Raw genomic sequence first — 14149 nt, 5'->3', positions numbered from 1 at the left:
ATGGGACGCCATGTTGCGTTTGGAGAGCCACTGATGTGCCTAAACATTGAAACCCCCCACAAGTGACACCATTTTAAAAAGTAGACCCCCTAAGGAACTTATCTAGATGTGTTGTGAGAGCTTTAAACCCCCAAGTGTTTCACTACAGTTTATAACGCAGAGCCGTGAAAATAAAAAAAATTTTTTTCCACAAAAGTGATGTATTAGCCCCCAGTTTTGTATTTTTCCAAGGGTAACAGTTGAAATTAGACCCCAAAAGTTGTTCTGCCATTTGTCCTGAGTACGCTGATACCCCATATGTGGGGGAACCACTGTTTGAGTGCATGGCAGAGCTCAGAAGGGAAGGAGCGTCATTTGGAATGCAGACTTAGATGGATTGGTCTGCAGAGGTCACATTGCATTTGCAGAGCCCCTAATGTACGTAAACAGTAGAAACCCCCACAAATGACCCCATATTGGAAACTAGACCCCCCATGGAACTTATCTAGATGTGTTGTGAGAACTTTGAGCCCCCAAGTGTTTCACTACAGTTTATAATGCAGTGTTAGGGCTAGCGGAAAGCACCGAGTAAATATATAGGTTTTATTATAATTGATGCATTCGCAGCCCGGGGTCCACCGTGCAGGAGAACCTGCTGCTAGCAAACGGCGGAACTATATGGCGGTATGAGCTAACCCTGTTACTTCACAGAGTAGCCGAAACTCAAAGCACTGCGCCCTGTTTGACTTCACAGTGGCACAGACTAACTACCCAACTGAGAGCAGTCAGTGGTCATGCATGCACACAAACTCCTCGCCGGAGGTGCCAGCATTCTAGGGGCTTATTTCAGCCAGGTCCCTGAATACATTCACACAAAATCTCCTCGCCGAAGGTGCCAGCATTCTAGGGGCTTATTTCAGCTGGGTCCCTGAACACAAACTCACATGACCACATTGGCGCAAAGAACATAACATAGAACAATACTAGTGCATGGCCGTGCGGCCATGTGAGCCTTAAATAGTTGCAGCATGTACAGGACCTTCCTGAAGGACCAATGGCCTTAGCTGCAGTATCTGATCATGTGACCCTTGATCTCCACTGACAGATCTTACTCTGGGCATGCTCAGAACGAGAAAAGCAGGACTTTGTCCCAGAAGTGTCTGATCGCCGCTGCCCAGCACTGACTTCAATGGCAGAAGCAGGAAAAGCAGCAGTAACTCTCAGTACAGAGTCAGACTGAGCGAGACGCTGGGACCGACGTCTCCGCTGAGCAGGCTCCACTGCGGCAGGAGAAGAATGGGAGACCGCAGCGGAGATGGCCTGAGAGTCCCCCTGTGCAGAGGCGGGAACTCAACCACTAACACGCAGAGCCGTGAAAATGTAAACATTTTTTCCAGAAAAATTATCTTTTAGCCCCCAGTTTTGTATTTTCCCAAGAGTAACAGGAGAAATTGGACCCCAAAAGTTGTTGTCCAAAGTGTCCTGAGTATGCTGATACCCCATATGTTGGGGTAAACCCCTGCTTGGGCACACGAGAGAGCTCGGAAGGGAAGGAGCACTGTTTTACTTTTTCAACGCAGAATTGGCTGGAATTGAGATCGGACGCCATGTCGTGTTTGGAGAGCCCCTGATGTGCCTAAACAGTGGAAACCCCCGATTATAACTTAAACCCTAATCCAAACACATCCCTAACCCTAATCCCAACGGTAACCCTAACCACACCCCTAACCCTGACACACCCCTAACCCTAATCCCAACCCTATTCCCAACCGTAAATGTAATCCACACCCTAACCCTAACTTTAGCCCCAACCCTAACCCTAACTTTAGCCCCAACCCTAACTGTAGCCTTAACCCTAGCCCCAACCCTAACCCTAGCCCTAACCCTAGCCCTAACCCTTGCCCTATCCCTAGCCCTAACCATAGCCCTAACCCTAGCCCTAACCCTAACCCTTGCCCTAACCCTAACCCTAGCCCTAACCCTAGCCCTAACCCTAGCCCTAACCCTAACCCCCAGCCCTAACCCTAGCCCTAACCCTAACCCTAACGGGAAAATGGAAATAAATACATTTTTTAAATTTTTTAATTTTTTGCTAACTAAGGGGGTGATGAAGGGGAGTTTGATTTACTTTTATAGCGGGTTTTTTAGCGGATTTTTATGATTGGCAGCCGTCACATACTGAAAGACACTTTTTATTGCAAAAAATATTTTTTGCGTTACCACATTTTGAGAGCTATAATTTTTGGTCCACAGAGTCATGTGAGATCTTGTTTTTTGTGGGACGAGTTGAAGTTTTTATTGGTACCATTTTCGGGCACGTGACATTTTTGGATCACTTTTTATTCTGATTTTTGTGAGGCAGAATGACTAAAAACCAGCTATTCATGAATTTCTTTTGGGGGAGGCGTTTATACCGTTCCGCGTTTGGTAAAATGGATAAAGCAGTTTTATTCTTCGGGTCAGTACGATTACAGCGATACCTCATTTATATCATTTTTTTATGTTTTGGCGCTTTTATATGACAAAAACTATTTTATAGAAAAAATAGTTATTTTTGCATCGCTTTATTCTCAGGACTATAACTTTTTTATTTTTTCTTTGATGATGCTGTTTGGTGGCTCTTTTATTGCGGAATAAGATGACGTTTTCAGTGGTACCATGGTTATTTATATCCGTTTTTTTGATTGCGTGTTATTCCACTTTTTGTTTGGCGGTATGATAATAAAGCGTTGTTTTTGCCTCATTTTTTTTTTACGGTGTTCACTGAAGGGGTTAACTAGTGGGACAGTTTTATAGGTCGGGTCGTTACAGACGCGGCGATACTAAATATGTGTACTTTTATTGATTTTTTTTATTTAGATAAAGAAATGTATTTATAGGAACAATATATTTTATGTTTTTGAATTTTTTTGGGGGAATTTTTTTGAATTTTTTTTTTACATGGGAATATTTTTTTTTTGCCCCAGGGGGGCATCATGTTATAGTGTAAGATCGTTAATCTGACAGTTTGCACAGCACTCTGTCAGATTGGCGATCTGACGTGCACAGCTCCTCCAGGCTTCCCGGCGCCTGCTCTGAGCAGACACTGTGAAGCCATCTCCCTGCAGGACCCGGATCCGGGCCTGCTGCAGGGAGGAGGAGGTAAGAGACCCTTGGAGCAACGCGATCACTATAACTGTAGCTCCTATTGCTGTGGCTGCAGCATTTGTAGTGCCTCTTGCCACTGCTGCTGGAACTGCAGCTCCTGCTGCAGCCACTGCAGCGCCTCTTGCTGCTGCCGCTGAAACTGCAGCTCCTGCTCTTGCTGCATGAGGACCATCTGTCTCAAAAGCTCCTCCATTTCTCCAGCAGGCTTGAGCTGTAGTGATACTGACTTACTCACTGATATATAGCACTCTTTGGGGTATGCCTCAGTTCACACTGCCTGCATTCTTTCTACCATATGTAGTCCAGCTGTAGCACTCTGTGCAGTGATGAAGCAGTGACCCAGCAAAGTTCAAAGCAAAACGTCTCTTTAATGTTAATCTCAAAAAACACAGCACATGATATCCTCCAGATTGCAGCCTGGAACCATATCTTCTGGATTACAGTCACTAAACATGCCAGTTCACCTCTGACCGGTTGCCATGGGTGACTGCACTGCCTTGTTAATGTTCTACTCACAGCATTACAGAGTACACAATATCCTCCGGATCACAGCCGGGAACCACATCCTCCAATATACAATCACTAAACACGCCAGTCTACCTCCTGAGACGAGTTGCCGTGGTTGACTGCACCACTATGTATGATGTGGGTGACAGGCTTTTTAGCTGCCTTGGTCATTTGGCTCTGCTGGCCTATGTTGCCTCACACAGGTGGTGCTCTGCAGAACTTCCTGCTCTGTACTCCTGCCAAAACGAGACTGACACTGACTCTGAACCTGACACACCCAAACCCTATACTGCAGGGTTTTTAACTAGAGTCTGTGGCCTTTAGCTACTTGGAAATCCCAGCCAGGAATGAAGTGGACTGCACGACTACCATCCTGTAGTTCATTTCAAAACACAAAAAGTCCAGAGCAGATTTTCCCTAAATCTGCCTGTGACAACTAGCATGTCCAAGACCTATCCTCACTTTAGTCTGCATTGCAACCACAGCTATGCCTGTGACTGCAATGCACTCTCATGGCCTCAATATGCTTCTGAGCGCATCCTGGGGGGAACATACAGTGACCCTCACATGTAACACCAGTCACTGCCTCACAAATGTTAAAAGGTGCTCCTTCCCTTCTGAGCACTGCCATACACCCAAACAATACTTTTCCCCGCATATGGGGTATAAATATACTCAGGAGAAATTGCACAACAAATTGTGTGTTTCATTTTCTCGTGATACCCTTATTAAAATAAAAAAAAGGCCTAAAACAACATTTTTGTGGGAAAAATGTGATTTTTTACATTTAAGGCTCAATGTTATAAACTTGTGTGAAGCAACTGGGAGTTCAAAGTGTTCACAACACATATGGAAAAGTTCCTTTATGGGTATAGTTTCCAAAATGTGGTCACTTGTGGGGTGTTTCCACTGTTTAGGCACAACAGGAGCTCTACAAACATGATATGGCATCTGCTATCGATTCCAGACATTTTTTAGTTCAAAAAGTCAAGCAGTGCTGCTTTCCTTCTAGCCAAACAATAGTATTTTCTCATGTATGAGTTATTTACATACTCAGAAGAAATTGCACAACAAATTTTGGCGAACATTTTTTTTCTGTTACGCTTGTTTATTTTTTCTTTCCACATTGCATTAATTCCTGTGAAGCACCTGAAGGGTTAGTAAACTTTGATTTTGAGGACTTTCAGGGGTGTGGTTTTTAGAATAGTGTCAGTTTTGAGTATTTTCTGCCATATTGGCCTCCAAAAGTGACTTCAAATGTGAGGTAGTCACTAAAAAATGGCTTTGCAAGTATTTTTTTTAAAATGAGAAATTGCTAATCAAGTTTTATCCCTTCTAAGGTCCTAACAAAAAAATCATGCCTCAGAAATTATACAAACATAAAGTAGTTATGTGATAAATGTTATTTATTAACAATTTTGTGTGAAATAATTCTGTTGTTTAAGGGCAAAAGATTTAAAAGTTTGAAAATTGCAAAATTTTACAAATTGTCATCAAATTCCCGATATTTTCACAAATAAATGCTAGTCATATTGAACAAATTTTACCACTATCACAAGTTACAGTATGTTGCTAAATAACATTTGAAAAAACTGACCGTCACATCCATACATAGACTAAGTGTGAACAGGTGCTAAACCTAGAGTCGCCAACTCCTATACATTCAAGCAAATAAGGTAGCACACTGTAGCGCTGAAACATGCAAACATGAAACATGAAATTTTTTTTAAATTTTTAACTGCATTACTGCACTAGAAATATGAAAAATGAGAGTGTTTAGTGCATAAAAAAGGCCAATTTTATGTGTACCTGGTAGCCACTTTACGGCATCTCTCTTATACCAGGTCCTACGATTTCCTTCCTCACTGAGAATAAATTTCTCCATCTGAATAGGTGCCTATGAAAACCTCTTGTGAGACTACCATTCTCTCTCTCTGTGGAGGGGTAATGGACCTGCTGTAATTAAAACACCAGTGACTAGGAGGCGGAGTGCTCGGTCAGAAAGCCAAATAATACATTTGAAAAAACTGACCGTCACATCCATACATAGACTAAGTGTGAACAGGTGCTAAACCTAGAGTCGCCAACTCCTATACATTCAAGCAAATAAGCGCTAGAGTGTACTACCTTATTTGCGCTAAACGCTCTCATTTTTCATATTTCTAGTGCAGTAATGCAGTTAAAAATTTTAAAAAGTTTTCATGTTTCATGTTGCTAAATAACAGTCTCAGAATCACTGGGATCTGTTGAAAAGTTTTAGCATTAATACCACATAAATTGACACTGGTCAGATTTGTAAAATTTGGCCTGGTCATGAAGGTGAAAACAGTAATAACCATGGACCATCCCAACCTGAAAATATTAGCTCACAGCTGTCTGTCTGCTTTACTTTCCTTGGTTACCAAAAATGGGGGGACCACATAATCTTTTTCATTTATTTGTTAATACATGTACAGCATGTTAAACACGCACAACACTAATTACAGTATATATCTCACAGAAATCTTTTTATCTATCTATCTATCTATCTATCTATCTATCTATCTATCTATCTATCTATCTACCAATCAGCGATATTGGCGCGGGATTTAAACCCCGCTTTGCTGAATGGTCGCGCCCGGCTGGCCGTGACCAATCAGCGACAGGCGCAGACCGTCCGCGAATTGGTGCGGGATTTGAACCACGCCTTGCTGATTGGATGCATCCAGCCGGCCGCAACCAATAAGCGATATTGGCACTGGATTTAAACGCTGTTTCGCTGATTTGTCGCGCTCGGCTGGCCGCGACCAATCAGTGATATTGGTGCAGGATTTAAACACCGCTTTCCTGATTGGTCTTGCCTGGGTGGCCGCAACAATCAGTGACAGGTGCAGTCCGGCTGCGAATTGGGGCCAAACTTGAACCACGCTGCGCTGATTGGTCTTGCCCAGCCGGCCGTGACCAATCAGCGATATTGGCATGGGATTTAAACCCCGCTTCGTTCATTGGTCATGCCCGGCCGCGACCAATCAGCGATATTGGTGCGGGATTTAAACCCTGCTTTGCTGAATGGTCGCGCCCAACTGGCCATGACCAATCAGCGACAGGCGCAGACTGTCCGCGAATTGGTGCGGGATTTGAACCACGCTTTGCTGATTGGACGCGTCCAGCCGGCCGCAACCAATCAGCGATATTGGCGCTGGATTTAAACACTGCTTCGCTGATTTGTCACGCTCGGCTGGCCACAACCAATCAGCGATATTGGCGCATGATTTAAACACCGCTTCCCTGATTGGTCGTGCCTGGGTGGCCATGACCAGTCAGTGACAGGCGCAGTCCGGCCGTGAATTGGCACCGAACTTGAACCACGGGTCGCCGATCGGTCGCGCACGGCCGGCCGTGACCAATCAGCGATATTGGCGTGGGATTTAAACCCCACTTCATTCATTGGTCATACCCGGCCGTGACCAATCAGCGATATTGGTGCAGGATTTAAACACCGCTTCACTGATTGGTCACGCCTGGTCGGCCGCGACCAATCAGCGACACATGCAGTCCGGCTGTGACTTGGCGTGGAATTTAAACCCCGCTTCGCTGATTGGATGCGCCTGGCCGGCCGTTACCAATCAGCGATATTAGTGCAGGATTTAAACCCCGCTTTGCTGATTGGTCACACCTGGCTGCGACCAATCAGTGATATTGGTGCAGCATTTAAACACCGCTTCACTGATTTGTCGCGCCTGGCCAGCTGTGACCAATCAGCGACAGGCGCAGACTGGCCGCGATTGGCATGGGATTTGAACCTCACTTCGCTGATTGGTCGTGCCTGGCCGGCCACGACCAATCAGCGATATTGTTGCGGGATTTAAACACCGCTTTGCTGATTGGTCGTGCCCGGTCTTCAGCGACCAATCAGCGACAGGCCCTGTTGGCCACGACCAATCAGCAACAGGCACAGTCCGGCTGCGAATTGGCACGGGATTTGAACCATGCTTCACTGATTGGTTGCGGCTGGCCGGACGTGACCATTCAGCGATATTGGTGTGGGATTTAAGTATTCTACAATACCCGATGCGTTGGAATTAATATTTGCCAAATGCCAGAATAATGAGAGAGGGAGTGTGTGTTTTAAGGCATTTTTTTTACTTACTGCATAGTGACAGTGATCAGAATTGTAAAAATTGGCTTGGTCATTAAGTTCCAAATTGGCTTGTCACTAAGGGGTAAAAACTCATCTCCAGGAGAACATTGCAGCCATGTGTCAACTGGTGCCTCAATACACATTAGACCAACAGCTGAACATGTCAACTGATATTACTCTAATGTGTATGGAGGCATTTAGGGTATTTTCCATTAGTGCCGGATTCTGCCTGCCCTTTAAATTTGTAAGATTTTGGCCTGAAGGAGCCATAGAGTGGGTGAAATAAGTATTAAACATGTCACCAATTATCTAAGTAAATATATTTCTAAAGGTGCTATTGTCATGAAATTCAGATATTACTAACAGCCCATCCAGCTCAGTCAGGCAAATAAAGCAAACCATAGATGTCCATATATTTAGTTGTGTGTTACAATAAGAAAAGACACTTTATGAAGTTTTAGCTCTGGGACACTTCAACGCATCCCACTGATTCTGAGATTGTTTTTTCGTGACATGTACTTCATGTTAGTGGTAATATTTCTTCGAAATATCTTTCGGTTATTTATGAAAAAATTGAATTTTGGCAAAATATTTGAAACGTTTTCCCATCTACGAAGAATGGAGAGTTCTGTAATTTTTATCATAGGTGTGAGAGACAGAATCTAAAAATAAAAACTAGAAATTGTATGGTTTTTAAATAATTAAATTGCATTTTATTGCATGAAATAAGAATTTGATCACTTACCAGCCAGCAAGAATTGTTAGTTTTTCTTTAAGAAGGCCTAATACTGGGGGCGTGGCCTAACTGCTGATGGAGTAGGTCGCACAGAGTGGGAGCTCCTCAGCCAGGATCCCTAAAACGGCACTTATCTACCTTCTCTGCTGTATTCTTAGCCTCCACGATATCGCCGCTGATCCCTGCTGCAGTGGTGAGTGCATGGGGAAAGCGAAAGCAGGCGCCCGGGACCCCTCAAGGAGAATTCCTGATTTCTTTGCCGCTGCCCCGCAGCTCCCGCCGACAGCCAAGATGGCGCCGTCCCCTCCCAGGTCTTCCCGCTCTGCGCAACGTAACGCTCAGGCGTCGCAATCGGGTGGTGCGGCGCCGAAGTCCAACGCTGCAGCGTTCAAATCTGGCGGAGAGGCGTCGCGTTCAGGCGCTGCGGCGTCGGATTCGGCTGATGGTCCGGTGACTGCTGCTCTCCTCAAAAACCTTCTTGGAGACCTCAGAGCTTCCATTCAAGAGGATATGCGCAATATGTTGGCTGAGCTTAAAGGGGAAGTGGCGGAACTGGGTAACCGCACAGACCGTCTGGAGCGTAAGATGGCGGAGCTGGTCTCTTCACACAATGACCTCTGGGACGCTCATGAGGCCCTGCAAACCATGGCTTCTAAAATCCAATCTAAAGCCCTGGATCTGGAAGATAGGTCCAGGAGAAACAACGTCAAACTCAGGGGCATTGATGAATCTATCTTGTCAGGAGATTTGAAACTCTTCCTGCAGGAATTTGTGGCTGCAGCTCTTCCTCAACTTGCCCCTGAGAAGGTCATAATTGATCGTATACACAGGATCCCTAAACCGTCTGGCCTGGGTCCCTCCGTCCCAAGAGATGTGTTAGCACGAATACACTTCTACGAAATAAAGGAAGAATTTCTACAGGCTCTACGGAAAAATCCAGCGCTTCCTGATAAGTTCGCGCGCATTGCTGTTTTTCCAGATCTCTCCCCAGGTACTTTGGCGCTTCGGAGGTCCTTTGGTCCCTACACCACCATCCTCAGAGAGAAAGGTATCCAGTACCGCTGGGGATTTCCTACCAAGCTGCTCATCCGTAAAGATGGTTCGATTACTACCTGCTTAATTCCGGCCCACGCGGCCTCCGCTCTCTCCAAATGGGGACTCGCGACTCCTGATTCTCCGGTTTCTGCATCCTTTACCAAGACTGGAGGTAACAATGGCCCCAGGGCCCGCATTGTTCCTGATTGGGAGGAGGTCTGATTTCACGGCTTTTGTGGCTCCTGGCTATTTTCCCACACGGTTGTACTCTGGTTTTTTTTTTCTTTTTATTTTTTCTTGGTTTTGCTGCTGTATTGAGTCCTCTTTTGAGGTTCTCTACAGCTTTCTTGTGCCCCATAGGTGAATTGTTTTTTGGATCCTCACCTTTTTGGACTCAGGGTTTTCCTGAATGGACTCCAGTCCGCTAGTTTATTTGTTGCTTGTTGTATGTCTTGTTTGTGTCCTCCCTTTCCCTTCCCCCCTCCCCCCGGTCTGCTCGCATATATGCTTTAATTCATTGACCATATTGTGTTTTCTTTTATTCACAGATTGTCAGTATTTGATGTTTATCAAATTGTTTTTATGTTCTCATTATGAGTATCTCGCTATTTTCAATTAATGTTAATGGTCTTAACTCCCCGGGCAAGAGGTCTGTTGTGTGGCGCCAATTAGGTAAATCCCGCCATGATATTTTGTGCCTTCAGGAAACGCATTTGCTGGAATGTGACAACCAGAGAATGCACTCAGGCTTATATCCGCACCAGTTTTTTGCTAACGCCCCGACTAAAAAGGCGGGAGTAGCCATTTTCTTTAGTAGGTCCAATTCCTTTCAATTGGTCCGTTCCATTGCAGACCCGCTGGGTAGGTTTATTGTGGTGTTATGTCTCATTAACAATGTACCCTATACCATCGCCTCGATCTACGGCCCTAATGTGGGGCAGCTTAGGTTCCTGGAGGGGGTTTTTCAAACCCTTCACGATATCCAACATGGTCACCAGTTGATTGCTGGCGACTTCAATGTCCCAATGTCTAAGGATTTGGACTGTTCTGCCTCCTCGCTTTCAAGATGTGAAGCGGGGCCCTTAATTAATTCTTTCAACCTTCATGATATTTGGAGATATCTGCATTGCGGCGAGAGAGACTACACGTTTTTGTCTCCCAGGCACGGTTCCTATAGCAGGATTGATTTTGTGCTGGTGAATGACGTGGCTCTCCCTCATTGTATTTCAGCAGATATTGGAGGCATTACTTGGTCGGACCATGCTCCGGTGTCCCTCACCCTGAAGGACCCCCTGGCCATTAGACCCCCCGGACATTGGCGTCTTAACGCCCATTTCCTTGCTGACCAAACCAACTCCCAATGCATAGAGGCGGCTCTGGGTGAATTTTTCGCCTACAATGACACTCCTGATATAGCGGATGACACCCTCTGGTTTGCGCACAAGGCGGTAATTAGGGGCCACTTCATTAAACTGGCTGCCAGGGCTAAGAGGAAGTATAATGCGGTCCTACACTCGGCTCTGGAGGATTTATCTCGTCTGGAGTCTGCTCATAAACTATCTCCTACCCCAGCCCTTCTTTCTGACCTTTCTAGGGCCCGTATACATGTCCGTAACCTTCTGCTCCATAGAGCTGAGAGGAACCTGAGGAAATCTAGAGCGAAGTTCTACGCAATGGGGGACCGAGCGGGCGCTCTCCTGGCCAGACGTGTAAGGAAGAGAGAAGCTCAGTCTAAGATCCCATTCTTACTTAGGACTGACGGCTCCCAGGTGAGGAACCCGATTCAGATTGCTGAGGAGTTTGCCTCCTATTACTCCTCGCTCTACGACCTCGGGTCTGACCTAGGGATTCCCCAGCCTTCGCGGGAGTCAATTTTGGCGTTCTTGGATGGGGCTAATCTCCCCTCGGTTACCCAGGAGCAGCTCGCATTCCTAAACTCCCCCATTGTTGAGTCTGAACTATCACAAATTATTAGAGAGGCTAATAAAGGTTCCTCTCCTGGACCAGATGGTTTTTCCTTTCTCTACTACGCACAGTTCTTTTCTGTTCTCTCCCCTTTCCTCCTGCGGCTTTTCAATGGTTGGATGTCGGCGGGTAGTATTAGGGCTGAGGGTTTGGAGGCTTCCATTGCGACTCTCCCCAAGCCAGGAAAACCTCCAACATCTCCGGGGAATTTCCGCCCGATAGCACTGCTAAACTGTGATGTGAAGATCTATGCCAAGATTTGGGCCAACAGACTATTTGCAGTTCTCCCTAGTCTTGTTCACCCAGATCAAGTTGGGTTCATCCCGGGTAGGCAGACCAGGGATGGCACTAGACGCCTGATAGACCTTTTGGATGTGGTGGAGGAGGGGGGCATTCCCAGTGTATTCCTGTCACTTGATGCTGAAAAAGCGTTCGACAGGGTACACTGGGACTATATTGAACTCACTTTGGGGAAATTTGGGCTTACTGGACAGATTGCTAGAGCTGTTATGGCGTTGTACTCCAACCCCTGTGCGTCGGTTCGCTCGGCGGGTTTTAGCTCTCGGACGTTCCCTATTCGTAATGGTACGCGTCAGGGCTGCCCCCTTTCACCGATTATCTTCGCTTTGGTTATGGAACCCCTGGCCGCGAGAGTTAGACAGTCGTCGGATATAAAGGGAATTGTGGTGGGGGGGTCGGAACATAAAATCGGTCTTTATGCCGACGATGTAGTATTAACTTGCACTTCGCCCCTAACCTCGTTGAACGCCATTACTTCTATTCTAACTGAATTTTCAGCGGTTTCGTATTATAAGCTTAATTTGACAAAATCCACTATTTTCCCTTTGTTTCTTCCAACCTCCCTTCAGGTCCAGATTCAATCGAAATATGCGTTCATTTGGGCCCCCCTGGGATTCACATACTTGGGCATCAAGATAACTAGGTTAGACAACATAGTCCGTGCGAACTGTGAGGAAACCCTTACAGAGGTCAGAAGAGGTATGGATCAGTTATCGAGTGCGACTCTATCATGGATGGCTCGTATTCAAACTGCGAAAATGTTATTTCTACCTAAAATTATGTACCTCTTCCGTTGCCTTCCCCTTTCTATTCCCTCGAAATTTATCTCTGCTTTCCAATCGCTGATTGATAGGTTCGTTTGGAACAAGAAACCGCATAGGGTCAAGCGTCGGATTATGTGTTTACCGTACTCATTGGGAGGTTTGGGTGTCCCGGCGGTTCAATCTTATTATAAAGCGGCGATCCTTGAGCCCCTTAAAATATGGTGGGAAGGGGGTTCACGTCTACCCTGGTTTCTTATCGAATCTCACTTTGCCCCCCAAAATTCGTTAAAATTGCTCTTGGAACTCCAGTTTCTCCGGATTCCCCTTGTGGGCAGGTGTCTCCGCTCTGTCAGGACTGCTACAAAACTGTGGTCGCTGCTCATTCCCTCTCTACTGGGGTTCATGCATGATCATGTCTCTCTAAGGGCTCTGGAATATGCCATTGGACACATATCTCTCTCCTCTTGGAGGAGGCGCGGGGTGCTTCGGGTGGCGGACCTATTCGGCTCAGATGGCCTTCTGTCATTTGAGGTGCTTTCGGGGAGGTTCTCCCTGACCGCCTCTGACTTTTTTCAATACTTCCAACTCCGTAGTTTCCTCAAGTCTCGTCCCTCATTCGGGGCCCCCCCGCCTTTGACAGAGGACTTGGTCCATAGATTTTTTAGACCTTCCACTATACTGTCCCATGGCATTTCCATTATTTACAAAGCCCTCCTATCCTGTGGCGTTGCTGACAAATTTCAATTCATGACCTCCTGGGAGTCCTCGTTGGGTTTTGAGGCTTCCCTGGAGGACTGGCGGTTTGCAATGATACATCCCGCTAAGTTCTCTTCATGCATTGGCCACTTGGAACAGGTAAAAAAGATACAATTACATTGGTATATTACTCCGTCCCGTCTGGCGAGGTTCTCCCCATCTTCCTCCCCCCTCTGTTGGAAGGGTTGTGGTGCTGTGGGGTCGGCTTCCCATGTCTGGTGGTCATGTCCGCGGGTTCGGGCTTTTTGGCGTGAGGTGGAGGCACTGATTACTGAGCTGACGTGTCTCCCCCTTCTGCTGAGTGGGCAGCTTGCGGTTCTGGGTATTTCTCTCATCGACCTCCCCTCCTCTCTCCGGCCCGTAATCTCTAATGTTCTTGTGGCCGCCAGACAATGTATTGCAAAGTACTGGAAGTCCCCGGTCCTCCCCTCCAGAGCCGAGTTGATTGCGAAAATTGAACTGCATTTCTGTTATGAGGTGATTATGGCGCAGGATCTATCGCGGAGGTCCAGGGTTCTTTCGTGGTGGGACCCATGGATCTCCTCCACACACATATCTCAGTCGGCACTTGCCCTCATCTAGCATTTTAATTTAAAATTTTGCTTTTCATTTAAAGTTTTATGCAAGGCCTCGCGTCTACTATTGTCGCTCGTCATGACTGACTCTATTATTGTGGATTTTATGTGTTTTGCTTTGTCTACATTATGGTCCTATTGTATTATGTACTGGGGTTTTTGTTGCCCTCCTTTCCTTGTTCTCTCCCCCTCCCTTACTCCTCTCCCCCTCCTGATGTTTCTTTTTGAAATGTTGTTTGATATACAATCTTTCAATAAAAATTTA

This window comes from Ranitomeya variabilis, chromosome 3 (genome assembly GCF_051348905.1).
Source record: "Ranitomeya variabilis isolate aRanVar5 chromosome 3, aRanVar5.hap1, whole genome shotgun sequence".
Taxonomy (NCBI): Eukaryota; Metazoa; Chordata; class Amphibia; order Anura; family Dendrobatidae; genus Ranitomeya; species Ranitomeya variabilis.
This window is presented reverse-complemented; position numbering follows the sequence as displayed.